The sequence below is a fragment of the Pseudochaenichthys georgianus genome, unplaced genomic scaffold, assembly GCF_902827115.2.
Source record: "Pseudochaenichthys georgianus unplaced genomic scaffold, fPseGeo1.2 scaffold_1367_arrow_ctg1, whole genome shotgun sequence".
In the NCBI taxonomy this organism is placed as follows: domain Eukaryota; kingdom Metazoa; phylum Chordata; class Actinopteri; order Perciformes; family Channichthyidae; genus Pseudochaenichthys; species Pseudochaenichthys georgianus.
In genome coordinates, this window is record NW_027262242.1 from 13,476 (window position 1) to 27,543 (window position 14,068).

The 14,068-nt window shown below is 41.6% G+C and overlaps 1 pseudogene; it reads right to left on the minus strand.

The window, feature by feature from the left end:
* Positions 1–368: 368 nt before the first annotated feature.
* Positions 369–11,240, minus strand: LOC117440985 (uncharacterized; annotated as a pseudogene).
* Positions 11,241–14,068: the final 2,828 nt, after the last annotated feature.

The window sequence follows — 14,068 nt, forward strand, 5'->3', positions numbered from 1 at the left end:
ACTACAGCACGGTCACATGACCTCACATCACCACCGCTAAGCTAAAGGCGGCTAATGTTGGGCTATAAAGGAACTACAGCACGGTCACATGACTTCACGTCACCACCGCTAAGCTAAAGGTGGCTAATGTTGGGCTATAAAGGAACTACAGCACGGTCACATGACTTCACGTCACCACCGCTAAGCTAAAGGCGGCTAATGTTGGGCTATAAAGGAACTACAGCACGGTCACATGACTTCACGTCACCACCGCTAAGCTAAAGGAGGCTAATGTTGGGCGTGATGACGTTTAGTCGTCTCACACTGTTAAAATACCTTCCCTCCACAGTTTGAAAACCTTCTCATTAGATAATAAATAAAACCGCACGTTTAATGTTTTGAGTCACTCTTTATTTCCTCATCTTCACTTATTCATCACCGTCGAAATTCAGGTCATTCGTAACGCTCTCGCCTTCAGCGCAGAATCCTGCAGACAGAGAGAGAAGCAGTGAGATCAGTTATTTGTGAAATCTCTGTTTCATCGTTTAATCAGGCGATTTTAAAGCACCGTTCTTGGAGTCGTAGATGAACTGTGGTTCTCCGGAGAACCCGAGGCAGCTCGCCTGCTTCTTGAAATCTTCAAAGTCAGAGTCCTTCAAGGTCGTCTCTCTGCCTGCAGACAGAAACACAGACGCTTTAATACCTGACTTTAGGAAAGGATTTCAGCATGACATCGACTTTTATTACGTTTTTAAAACAAGCATGATTAAGTACTTTTAAGTCAAGAGTAATCTATCCATCTATCTATTTATCTATCAGGTGTATAAGCTGTAAGATTCTCTTGGTCTAAAGGGACATTACACTATAGATTGCTTTGATGCAAGGTAATCCGTCTCTACTGCTGTACAGCAATATTGCACTGGCTTCCAGTTCGGTTCAGAATATATTTTAAACTCCTTTTATTAGTTTTCAAAGCCCTAAACGGGCTGGCTCCGGCCTATGTAGCCGAACTCCTCCATCGCCACACCCCAGGCAGAGCCTTAAGGTCGGCTGATCAGTTGCTGTTCATAGTGCCTAAGACCAGGCTCAAAACCCGAGGGCACCGAGCCTTCGCAGCAGCGGGCCCCAGGCTCTGGAACACTCTGCCCCTCCATGTGAGGTCGGCTCAGACCCTGGGGGTTTTAAATCAACACTTAAAACTCACTTCTTCTCTCTGGCCTTCGAGGCTTCTCTTATCAAGAATAACTTTGACCCAAGACCTTTTCCCTCTCTGACCTCTCGAGGGTTTATTAGAGGGAAGCGGTTTGCAGAGTGGCTTGGACAGGCCGGGGAGTGTTACGATTCGTAGACACAGCGTACCTCCCTATCTCTCATCAATTTCCAACTAAGGCTCCAGTGGGGACCTTGTTCCCTGAGTGTGCTTCCCCACCTATGTTTCTTACTCTCTCACTTTGCCCTCAACCTATCCTAAGGGAGTGCTTGTTCTTCTGTCTGTCTGTGTCTGTCGTTCCGATTAACCCAGCCAAATGTTTTCTTGTTTTGTATCTATATCTACGCCGGGATCCGGAGTCGAGGCTGATCCTCTTGCTGTAGTCCTGTGTCTTGGATCCTCTATCCTGAGTTCTGGACTAAGTCGTGGACTTCGGGTCGTGGCTGAACCTGTCTCTGCGGTCCTGCCTGGGTCTCGTCATGCTGCTTCCCTGAAGGCTTCCTCAGGACTGTAGCTGACATCCTCGTGGATGAGTTTAGTTTATTTATTTTTTTCGAGCGTGTAAAACCAAAGAAAATACAAATGAAACAAAAGGTGATCCAGACATGATACAGTACTATACAAATGAATGCAATAACAACGAAATATGTAATTAATAATTGAATAATCTGTAGTATCATTGTCTGATATCAATAAACAACAAAGCTTTAGCTACACGTCCGAAAAGGGGTCGGAAGAAGTTTACACTTATTGAATCCGACCCCTTCATCTTAATATACGTTAACATACAATATCAATGTATACTTATAATCTTGAATAATTTATATAATCATTCATATAATATATACAGGCAAGTTAGGAGAATGGTCTCTTTATATTTATATATATACATATGTACATACACAAATTCATGCAAACACAAATTCATAAATAGAATACAAAACGAGAATATAAACAGTTTAGCGATGTCATCCCTTATACCTCTGTTTGAATAGTTTGATGTTTGGACATCCCTTTAGCTCCTCCCTCACATTGTTCCAGATCTTCACCCCACAAACAGAAACACAAAAACTCCTCTTTGTTGTGCGCACCCTAACATTAGTGAATATAAATGAACCACGTAAATAATAATTCCCTTGTCTTTCATTGAACAATATCTGAATATTCCCAGGTCATTGAACGTGTTTTGCCTTAAACATGATTTGTGCAATTCGGAATTCAACAAGATCTGACCGTTTTAATAACTTTAGCTCTAAGAATAATGGGTTTGTGTATGATCCCGATAGCCGACATTTTTAATATGTCTTATTGCTCTTTTTTGTAGAATAAATAGGGATTGTGTTGTAGTTTTATAATGACTGCCCCAAACCTCGGCACAGTAACTTAAATAAGGTAACACCAATGAACGGTAAAGAATGTCGAGGGAATTCTGATCAAGAATCTGTTTTAATATTGCAATACTTCTTGAGACTTTGGAATGAATATGTTTTATGTGGTTTCCAGCTCAGTTTCTCATCAATTGTGATTCCAAGGAATGTATGTTCTTTAACTCTCAATGAAAATCCCATCTATCTTAATGGATGCTTGTTTATTGCTATTTCCAAATATGATTAATGTTGTTTTATTCAAGTTCAATGATAACTTATTATTACTGTTTAGCCATAACTTTAGTTTGCATATTTCAGCTGTGATCTCTTCCAATAGTAGCTGAACATTGTCCCCACAACTAAATATATTAGTGTCATCAGCAAACAAAACAAACTTGAGTACTGTCGATAAATTGCATATTTCATTAATATACATAATAAATAGTTTCGGGCCCAATTCTGACCCCTGGGGGACACCGCATGTAATGTCCAAATATGAAGAACAACACTCTCCCAGCTTCACAAACTGTTGCCTGTTGGTTAAATAACTCAAAGCTACACCCCTGATTCCATAACGTTCCAGTTTCTTTATTAATATGTCATGATTAATTGTGTCAAATGCTTTTTTTAGGTCAATGAATATTCCAATGGCATGTTTCTTTTGGTCAATTGAGCGAGTCATTTCTTCAAGTGAGTCTATTAAAGCCGTCGATGTTGATCTATTGGCTCTGAATCCGTATTGACTTTCGGTGAGAAGTTTGTGTTTTTCTATGAAATTGTCTGTTATTGAAAAGCTTTTCAAGAATTTTTGAGAATTGTGGTCGAAGTGAGACCGGTCTGTAGTTTGAGAAGTGATGTTTGTTCCCAGCTTTGAACAAAGGTATGACTTTTGCTATTTTCATTTTGTTAGGAAATGCACCGGTTTGGAATGATACGTTACATATGTGTGTGAACGGTTTTGAAATAACATCTATAACCGTTTTTAATACAGTCATGTCAATGTCATCACAATCGGTAGATTTTTTGTTTTTACATTTCGTTACAATATCAACTACTTCCCTTTCATGCACTGCTGTGAGGAACATTGAGAAAGGATTACGTTTCCCAGCTTCTTTTCAGATGTTCCTCCATTAGGGATTTTGCCTGCTAATTCAGGTCCAACATTTACAAAGAAATCATTGAAACTGTTGGATACAACATCCATATTTTCCTCTTCCTTATCCTTGTCAATGAAGTATGTGGGATAACTCCTTTTTCTAGACCCATTTTCTAATGTTGGGCTATAAAGGAACTACAGCACGGTCACATGACTTCACGTGACCACCGCTAAGCTAAAGGTGGCTAATGTTGGGCTATAAAGGAACTACAGCACGGTCACATGACTTCACGTGACCACCGCTAAGCTAAAGGTGGCTAATGTTGGGCTATAAAGGAACTACAGCACGGTCACATGACTTCACGTCACCACCGCTAAGCTAAAGGAGGCTAATGTTGGGCTATAAAGGAACTACGGCACGGTCACATGACTTCACGTCACCACCGCTAAGCTAAAGGTGGCTAATGTTGGGCTATAAAGGAACTACAGCACGGTCACATGACTTTACGTCACCACCGCTAAGCTAAAGGTGGCTAATGTTGGGCTATAAGGAACTACAGCACGGTCACAGGACTTCAGGTCACCACCGCTAAGCTAAAGGTGACTAATGTTGGGCTATAAAGGAACTACAGCACGGTCACATGACATCACGTCACCTCCGCTAAGCTAAAGGTGGCTAATGTTGGGCTATAAAGGAACTACAGCACGGTCACATGACTTCACGTCACCACCGCTAAGCTAAAGGTGGCTAATGTTGGGCTATAAAGGAACTACAGCACGGTCACATGACTTCACGTCACCACCGCTAAGCTAAAGGAGGCTAATGTTGGGCTATAAAGGAACTACAGCATGGTCACATGACTTCACGTCTCCACCGCTAAGCTAAAGGTGGCTAATGTTGGGCTATAAAGGAACTACAGCACGGTCACATGACTTCACGTCACCACCGCTAAGCTAAAGGTGGCTAATGTTGGGCTATAAAGGAACTACAGCACGGTCACATGACTTCACGTCACCACCGCTAAGCTAAAGGAGGCTAATGTTGGGCTATAAAGGAACTACAGCACGGTCACAGGACTTCAGGTCACCACCGCTAAGCTAAAGGTGGCTAATGTTGGGCTATAAAGGAACTACAGCACGGTCACATGACATCACGTCACCTCCGCTAAGCTAAAGGTGGCTAATGTTGGGCTATAAAGGAACTACAGCACGGTCACATGACTTCACGTCACCACCGCTAAGCTAAAGGTGGCTAATGTTGGGCTATAAAGGAACTACAGCACGGTCACATGACTTCACGTCACCACCGCTAAGCTAAAGGTGGCTAATGTTGGGCTATAAAGGAACTACAGCACGATCACATGACTTCACGTCACCACCGCTAAGCTAAAGGAGGCTAATGTTGGGCGTGATGACGTTTAGTCGTCTCACACTGTTAAAATACCTTCCCTCCACAGTTTGAAAACCTTCTCATTAGGTAATAAATAAAAGTCACTTCTCTTTATTTGTTATAATACTATTCAGTATGCTCCATATTCCTTTAATGTTGTTTTTATTTTTGTCTAGTATTTTCCGATAGTATTCACTTTTGCAGTTCCTTATTATAATTGTTAATTTATTTTTATATTTTTTATATCTAATAAAAAAGATATTTATTTGTTTTATTTCGCATGAAATATCTATACAATGAATTTTTCTTTTTACAGGCATTTTGCAAACCCCTGTATTTGACAACTGGGCAGTATGTATTATATAATGATAAAAAAATTCTCAGGACTTGATCATATGCACTGTCAATATTGTTTTCTTTGTATAAATCATCCCATCTTTTTGCCAGTAAGGCATTTTTTAAAGCGTTCATTGCTTCCTCTGATCTAACTCGTCTGTATTGAGTAGCTTTGTCCGGCATGTTGTTACTGTAGTTTCTGTCATAAACTGCAAATACTGGTCGGTGGTCACTTATATCATTTATCAAGAGTCCACTTACTGTATTGTTTTCCATGTCATGTGTGAATATATTGTCTGTGAGAGCACAGTGCGACGTGATTCTGCTGGGTCTAGTCTTTTTGGATGTACAGTACATTGTGTTGATAAATTCTTCTGTCATGCTGTGCTTATTTGGATTCAGAATCAGAATCACTTTTGAGAATATTTCCTCCATCCAGTCCTTGAAAATCTCAATTTTCAATGGATTCATCTTCTCATTACAGACACATGCATTTCCTAACATTCGGTCTATATGCTGTAAAATGTATTATCTCTTGGATTCACACACGGCATCTATTGCACGTCTGTCCGTCCTGGGAGAGGGATCCCTCCTCTGTTGCTCTCCCCGAGGTTTCTCCCATGTTCCCTTTAAACTGGGGGGTTTCTCCGGAAGTGTTTCCTTGGACGATGTGAGGGTCTAAGGACAGAGGGTCTAAGGACAGAGGTTCTAAGGACAGAGGTCTAAGGACAGAGGGCCTAAGGACAGAGGGTCTAAGGACAGAGGCTCTAAGGACAGAGGGTCTGAGGACAGAGGGTCTGAGGACAGAGGGTCTAAGGACAGAGGGTCTAAGGACAGAGGGTCTGAGGACAGAGGCTCTAAGGACAGAGGGTCTAAGGACAGAGGGTCTAAGGACAGAGGCTCTAAGGACAGAGAGTCTGAGGACAGAGGGTCTAAGGACAGAGGGTCTGAGGAAAGAGGCTCTAAGGACAGAGAGTCTGAGGACAGAGGGTCTGAGGACAAGAGGCTCTAAGGGACAGAGGCTCTAAGGACAGAGGGTTCTGAGGACAGAGGGTCTAAGGACAGAGGGTCTGAGGACAGAGGGTCTTTTATTATATGTACAGCACTTTGGCTCCACCAAAAGTCGTTTATAAATGTGCTAAATAAATAAAACCTGATTTGAATATAATATTTGACTTCCACCATCTCTGTGTTTTATTGATTTCTCTTCGTCTTATTCTTTAATGTGGTGAGTGTCACATCGGTTAGGTATAGGTTAGGTAATAATACATTATTATTTCCCGTCATTGCTTCCTACCCTAGCAGATAGAGGCAGCGCAGGTTTGACCTCCTCTCTCGCCACCGCGGATGTTGAGTTTCAGCTGCTTGAGCATGGTGTCCATGTTTTGGACCGTGGTGTTCATGCTGAGGACCAGACAGCCGTCGCAGCTCGGCAGCAGGTGGAAGGTGCTGGAGAAGAAGTTCTTCACTGAAAACAGACAGGAGGATACCTACCAGGTGAGACACAGAGCTCTGCAGGAAACCGAGGCTGCACCTGGGATACATCAAAGCTTCAAGATGCTCAGCAAGGAGCCCATTCAATGATCCGTCAGCATGCTAACATCGCTTCTCTTGGATAATTTAAAATCGCACTGTACTTTTTACATTTATGTATTATGGTCTCGAGTTAACTTGTATTGTAGTCGCCTAAAAGAAGTGTCAGATTGTGAAACTCACCTGACACTGAGGCTGTGTCGCTCTCGATAGTATGTGGCAGTTGTTGTCATGCAGACGCCATTCCTGAGGAGAAAGAGGAGGAGGTGAGCGTATCGCTGGGTCTAAATCAGGGGTGTCAAACTCAAGGCCCGGGGGCCACATCCGGCCCGCGACTTCATTTCATGTGGCCCACGCAAGAGCTTGCAAAGAATGTAATACGTCTATTATACGATTAAATGCAGCTTTAAGAATCAGGTGCCCATATAAACCTACATGTCCCACAATGCATCTTGTTTTGTGACATGCGCACTGAAGAGACTTGCAATTATTTGCTTTTAGGCGTAGTTAATTACTTAGTACATTATCCTATCCGATAATACTCAGTTCAGGGGCAATAATGTAATATAAACATTATTTTATATATATTATATTTATGTATATTTATATAGTTGCAACCGGCCCTTTGAGTGCAACCATAATGCTGATGTGGCCCGCGATGAAATTGAGTTTGACACCCCTGATCTAAATCATAGACTGTATAAAGGTCTGAATGTCAATATGAAGAAACTTGATGTGTTCAGAGCACGAGAACTGAGATGTATTTCAAACCAGGAGAGGATTCACTGATTAATGATCATCTGCAGAGCTATTGAACTGGGTTCTCCAGAATCAGAACCAGGGTCATCACCAGGTGGGTTGACACGTACGAGGAATTTGACTTGGTGCATACATAAAAGCAAAACACAGATAGAGAACTATTATACTATATAATTACAATGATAATAAATATAGTAAATTATGTTGGTGTTTCCTGGTATTTGTTATTATATTTTGCAGATGCTCACAGTTTGTCGTCGTGGACTAAAACGACCCCCGTGGGGTCGGACGGAGACGGGCTGATGTTGCACCAGGAGCTCTCCATCTGCTTCAGCATGGCGCCAAACACTGCACTAGTTGAGTAACCCACCAGGAAGTGGGACCTGTTGTACATCTACACACACACACACACACACACACACACACACACACACACACACACACACACACACACACACACACACACACACACACACACACACACACACACACACACACACACACACACACACACACACACACACACACACACACACACACACACACACAAATACCATGTACACATCACTTCAGGGGACATTACATTGACTTACATGCATTTCCTGGAGACTTATCCTAACCTTAATCCTAACCAAGTCTTCACCCTAAAATTAATGACCCCCCTTATGGGGACCTCCAATTTGTCCCCATAAGGGAGGTGAGTCCCCACAACGTGACTGTGTAAACAGATTTAGGTCCCCACAAGTACAGTAATGTCGGCCACACACACGCACACACACACGCACACACACACACCCACCCACACACACACACACACACACACACACACACACGCACGCACACACACACACACACACACACACACACACACACACACACACACACACACACACACACACACACACACACACACACACACACACACACAGGGCCACATTTCTTTGTATGGTTCAAACTCAAAATGTATCGAAAAAGTTGGCATTCTGAAAAATAGATAATAGAGATCCCACCAGGCCCTGGTCCTCTGCAGTAGATGCTCCTTGTGTTGTGAGAAACATTTATTTTGTATTGTGCATAAGTGTTTAAATTATTACCAGGGTTGGGAGGGTAACTTTAGTTAATAACCTGTTACTAGTTATCTGTAAAAGTGTCACAATATAACATTTATTTTACCTGATCACTTTGAATATTTCATCAACCTGCATTCAGCACATTCAGGCAGTAGCCTAACACAATGAAACACTTCAGCACATACTACCGTTTAGAAAGCAGAAATAAAATCTGAGCTCCGTTTTAGTTTTATTCACAGTTTTTCACATTGAACATTTTTAAAAACATTTCCGAAAACTTGAAATACAAATAATAATTGTCCCTAGAATCCACTGAAGTGTCGTGTTCAACCGGTTCAGCTGTAGTGTAACAGGTGGCAAGTAACACTCCACTGCAAGTACATTTTGTACGTAAAGGTGGGATAGGTACGTTTGAGAAACCGGCTCGAGATCGCTCGAATCTGAAAATACACAGTTACTGATTACTGATTACATGGCTCTGAAAGTAATCCGAATACAGTTACAGTTACGCGTCTTTAAAAAATAACGTAATCAGATTACTTTTAGATTACTTTTGGATTACTTTCTTTTTCCATCACAGATGGTATGTGTTGGTGAACAGGAGACACAAAAATCAAAAGGAAACTGAACGTGTTTTACTGTTTTAATGGCTTATCAAGAGCACAACTGAAACATAACATCTGAAACGATGTAACAACATAATACACTTGTTGGGGATGCAGCTTGGGATGTGAGGAGTGAGGACACGGCTTAGAACGGGCGTGTCGCCTTCTGTCCTGCCAGTGTTGGCAGGACATTAATTAAAATGTCGAACTCGGACTTCATTTTAAGGACATTTCGGCCAGGGGTGTAGAGCTATAGTTTAAGCACCGGATCGGCAACACAGGAGAGTGTGCACCAGTCTGCCTTGATCTATGAATTCATGTCCGTGACTCTCTCAGTATCTGCTGCCCGCAGCTGTTTTATAGAAGGAACACCTCCTTCACTTCATGACCTCTCTGCAGCGCCAGGAGGCAGCGGGAGGGTTAACTCAGCCTCTGAGAAGACGAGCCCGCCGCGCACCGCCTTTCACGCACCGCCTTCACTGTGTGTACCTTCAGAAATAATCATTAGTAAGGCTAAAGAGCGACCGCAGGCTGATGTGTTTTAACCACACACACCTATACACACACGCGATCTAAACGCAGACTTTTGTTCCTCCATGTTTCGTTGTTATTGTTTCACTGAGCGAGCGGACCCGCGATTTTTTTTCAACCGCTTTTTTGGCCCATCTGCGGCGGTAATAGGTTTTGTGGGCTGTGATGATTCGGCTGTAACTACTTGAATATTAAATGTTGAGAGGAAATCTTTCCATCAATAATTCCATTAAGTAATCCAAAATGTATTCACTTCAGGTTTACGAAAGTAACTGTAATCAGATTACTCGTTTTTCAAATGTATCGCGAGCTGAATACAGTTACTTGATTTTTGTATTCTGATTACGTAACGCCGTTACATTCCGTTACAACCCAACCCTGGCTATACAGTATTTAAAGTATATAAAGTTGGTCCGCATTGAGAAAACTATAGGCCTACAACTAAAATAGCGGTATAAAAGCCGGATAATAAAATAACCTCAATAATATTACTGTTGAGATATATATAAGTGAAGTTATTCTGCACTTTATATTATTCTGAAATAATGTACGTGAAGTATATTTTGATAATACTTTTGCACTTTTACTTTTAGTGGAGTATTTTAAGACCATATCATTTGTAGTTAAGTTAAGGTTCTGCAGAGGCACGGGAAGGTATTTTGAGTGGGGGTGCTGAGGTGCTGGACTCCAGTGAACACGATTACGGGCACAGCACGCACAAAAGCACTCCCCACACGCAAACACACAGTACACCCGCGACTGTTACAATGAAGGCTCACGGCACAGGGGTAAAGTGCTATTTTTTTACGAGTGGGGAGCGGACCTCACCTCCCCTAGGGGGGTCCGGGGGAATGCTCCCCCGGGAAGATTTGTTTTTAAATATTGAAGTTAAAAGCATCAATCTGGTGCACTTTGAGAGCAACATTAAGAGATCTATGGATACATCTCTCAACACCCAGATGAAACACAACTGGAAACAGATGTTCTTTTTCTTTATGGATATTTTACAAATCACTCCCCTTTCAAACTGTATTCTTGTTTTACTGCCATACAGTATTTCATAACTGTTTTTCATTTATTCTCTTAATTGCAGCGCCCTCAGCACCCCCCTTCCCGCGCCCATGAGGTTCTGAGTACTTCTTCGTACAGTGACTAACGGTGAATAAAGGAACCAGAGGGGGGTCTTACCATGGAGGGGTCAGCCAGAGAGAGAGGCGTCATCAAGGGCTGGCATTCTTCAGGAGTCAGAGCCCAGCTGCCCAGAAACAGCCCGGATACCAGCAGGAGACCTCGGAGACACATGATGCTAACGATGCTAACGAAGCTAACGGGAAAGCAACCTACGACTGAGCCTCAGCTGCTCAGCCTTTTATAGCAGCTCGTTGGTTTCCAAGTATTACAAATGTTCTGCACAGTCATGCTTGTGATATTTGACCCTGTTTGTGCATGAATGATTCACTGATAGTTAAACAGAGACTGACTCCTACTCAGGGTCGGCTCTAGAACAAATCAAATGGGTGGGGGCAATCATTTACCAAGGGGGGGCACACACTGCCGTCAACAACCAACACACAAACACCAACGCGACTTCAATTTAAAAAAGCATGCTGTAAAGTCTGTTGTCTTTCACACACATTGCAGGGTGTAGTGCTATGTTATAGCGCACCTAGGACCTGCGCATGGTTGTGGCACGACCACCAAAACAGAAACATATGGACATAGGCCACCATATACAAAGTTTGCAAATGTATTTAGTATCCTATCCATGTGAACATGTTTTAGGTGGGGGTGGACCTAACCTCCTCGAGGGGGGTCTGGGGGCAAGCTCCCCGGGAAGATTATTTTTTAAATATTGAAGTTAAATGCATCAATCTGGTGCACTTTGAGAGCAACATGAAGAGATCTATGGATAGCCTCCATCTCTCAGCATCCATATGAAACAGAACTGTACACAGATTTACTTTTTCTTTATGGATATTTTACTAATCACTCCCCTTTTAAACTGTATTCTTGTGTTACTGTCCTATAGTATTTCATACCCGTTTTTCATTTATTCTCTTAATAACTATATGATCATATAAAGGTAGTCTATTCCTCCCAAATACTTGTTTACATAAATGGTGACCAAACCGTTTGAGACCCACTGAGATAAGTTAAGTTAACCTACACTAAAGTTACTATCTAAATACTGAGAGAGTCATGCTCATCATCGTCCTCCTCTCCACCCACACACACACACACTTGCACAATGTACATACCAAGTTACAGTAAAACAGAAAAGTAATATATAGACTCAAAGAATAATAATAATAACTGCTGTCTGGGGAAACGGTTTCTGCTTCATGCTCGTCATGGTTTTTGAAGACCAGTGCTGTTCTAGTTTATTGGTGATTTATTTCATCACAATTCCAGCCTGTAGTTAATTTTTGAATTTGTGAGACGGCAGCAAAGAAATCAGTTTTAAAGAGGCCCTATTGTGCTTATCTGGGTTTGTATATAGGCTCTGGTTCCTCCATTGGACTCCTTGGTTTAGTTCCAGAACAGAATGACATCACCATGCAAGACTCAGGCTCCCATTGGCTAGCACTCCAACACAAGGGGCGGGACATCTCTAAGTGGGTAACCAATCACCACAGAGCAGGCAAGCAGTCTAAATCTGGGCAGATTAGGGCGCCTTTTAAAGTGGATTTCTTCAGTCTTTTAGCAGACATTATCAGTCTTGAATGTAATCCCCCTAAATGCACCTTTTACGACGAGAAGTTTGTATAGTTTTAAAGATAAAAATGCAGTTTAAAAAAACATGTTTTCTGACAAATCTGTAATGTATAGGTCAGTGGAAGGCTAAATTGTATATTGGATATGTATGTTACCGTCTGTGGGCTTATTATTATTAGTATTATTATTATTCCTGCTGTCACTTTTCTTGTCAGACAATCTAGAAAAGGGAATCACGTTAGAAGTTATATTTACATGTGTAGGAACCTTTGTGCAATCAGATACTTGGTGGTGTGTTTGAGGAGAGGTTTGTTGTATTGATAATACAGAGTCAACGTCTAAACTGTTACACAGACATCTAATAATATACCTGGGTTGGGTTTCAAACACTTTAACATAATCTGTAAATGTACATCAGAGTCTTATTAGTTCTAGAAAATACCTTTATTTAAGAAGTGGGGAAACATTTGCTTCTGTCAAAAACATTTTAAAAAACAACCAAAGTTAGAAAATATCCAACGTTTGCAAGTTTAAAAAAAACAACATTTGAAGTTTCCTGTAGGACTTCTATCTTAATACTCGACCGAATTTAAAATAAAAGTCCCGAATAATATAATATCACTTAACGCCGTGACTGGTTATGGTTCAGAGCGTCCATGTTTTTGTTTGTAATTGGGGATTGTTGAGTGTTTCCAGTCGTTATGCTAAGCTAAGCTAACGAGGGGCTAGCTGTAGCTTCATATCAAACGTACAGACCAACAAGTGAAAGATAAACCATCAGTGGTACAAACAAACATTCATCGATGTAACTTTGACAAGAGATGCACATATTTCCTCGATACTCAATACTACATTTCAAAATAATCATTCCAATGAAAGCTGTTTTTGAGATAGCTGTTTGTTGAGTCATTAAGCTAAGCTAAGCTAAGCTAACCAGCTGTAGCTTATATTCACCATACAGACCAACAGTCGCTTATCATGCAAATCGGAGCCTTAAACTAAATATTAGTGGACGGACGTCGATGTTGCTATCCTTGATATTCACACATACTTTTTTTTTTTAAATGGCCCCAATTGGTAAATAAACACAACATTTTGAGACTAAATGAAGTCCTGGTTGTTTCCCACGCTTCCAGTTTCGTGCATCAGGCTCTAACGTTAATGAAAGATCAGAACAATGGGTACAAAGACCCCCCCCCCCCCTCTTCTACCTGCTGCTGCAGTGCCAAGCTATTCTCTACAAAGGTCATAATAGTGATGCACTGTCAATAGTCAGCACAGCCTCTCACTTGTGTATATTTGCAAAGTGTTAACGAGTTCCTAGCTAAGCTGTTTATTCAACGCGTCATGTCTAACTCTTTTCTCTGAGCCTCAAGGAGTCAAGGAAGTGAGTTCTGATTAGTCATGTTGGTAATTGTCCTAGAGCAGGGGTGCCCCAACCTTTTTTTGAACCGAGAGCTACTTTTTAAAGTTGCCA